We start from the raw sequence: 1,447 nt of genomic DNA on the forward strand, positions 1-1,447 counted from the left end.
ATTCCATTACATAGATTGTGTCATCTGCAAACACAGATATAGTACTTTTTATTCCCAAACTCTATATCATTTATAAAGATGGTAAACCGCAGCCGCTGCACATCTTTATACTTTTGAGAATTTCTTGACATTAACCAGGCAGTGGGAAAGGTAAAGAATGTTACTTCACATACAACTTCCAAAGCAAAACTTTAATTTATTAGTTTCATGATGGAATTGAACCATTGACAGGTTTTTGTTGCTGTGTCCAATGATTTACTTTCTTCATGGTCTTCATCACCAATGGCCCTGTAAATGTGCAAATAGGGAAAATCCAAAATTTTGAGTTGTCCCCAAAGCGAAAAAGGGATAATTTTTTCCATGGGTCTACTTGTTTGCATAATATTTGCCTCACATTAGAAACGTTTACTCTTGGTTACTATTGAGTTTACAGGTCAGGATGAGGAGGCAAATTTCACTAAGGTCTATTACACACAAATAGAACCAATGCCAGTACCTGCCTGCTTATTTTTTTTTTTTTTCCATTAAAACAAACTCCCATGTTCATGACAAGCATTTAGAAAATTCTGTGTCCTGGATGCCCCATGCACACAGGCAATGAATTGCATTGACAGTTATGAAGGCTGTTGCAAATCCCTGACCGAGGCAGCACATTGATCTTCTGAACCTCCAGGTATGTCCTTTTCAAACCTTGCGCCATTTACACTGATTTACAACTTTATTTCTTAATTGCACACACTCATGTTGAGTTTGCAGTTGACAAACCTGTACTGACAAATGATTGTGTTTTTTTACCATTTTAAAGGAATGTAACTGCACTGCCCAAACAAGATATCCTACCATGGTAAGGTCTGTAGCATGATTGGATTATCAGGTTCTCCTGGGTTGTCAGGAGCTGTCATTCATCCGCTGCAGGCTATCAATGCCACCATGAAATGGTTTATTGTCTATAATCACAAGTTTGTTTTACTGCACAACCCCTTGTGATAAGACTAATGCCAATGGCTGGCAAACACACAGCCACATGCATGTAAGCTTCCATAGTTGCAATTAGTTTTTTTTATATAAAGATTACAGTCTTGTCATAGGCCTCATGCAGATGTTGAATGATTGTACAGACAGTACAGACTGTGCTGGATTTAAAAGTGGCGTCAGGGAACCACTGCTTACATGTCAGATTTTTGCTAGAGGTGAGCTGTTCATCTTAGAGAACTATTATCTGACGTGTGCATAGCTTTAGGCTGCGTACACACATTCAACAATTGTTCTTGGAAAGAATCTTTTACGTTCCAACGACAAAATACTAAACGATACATGAATGAACGCTGTACATACAGCATAGTTCTGCTCTATGCTCCCCCTGGGCCTTTGTCACATATTGGTATTTGAATGTATTATATACATGGTCCTTTTCTGAATAAATTGTCATGGTTTTTATTTCTTTTTT

Source organism: Pyxicephalus adspersus, chromosome 10, assembly GCF_032062135.1.
Source record: "Pyxicephalus adspersus chromosome 10, UCB_Pads_2.0, whole genome shotgun sequence".
Classification (NCBI taxonomy): domain Eukaryota; kingdom Metazoa; phylum Chordata; class Amphibia; order Anura; family Pyxicephalidae; genus Pyxicephalus; species Pyxicephalus adspersus.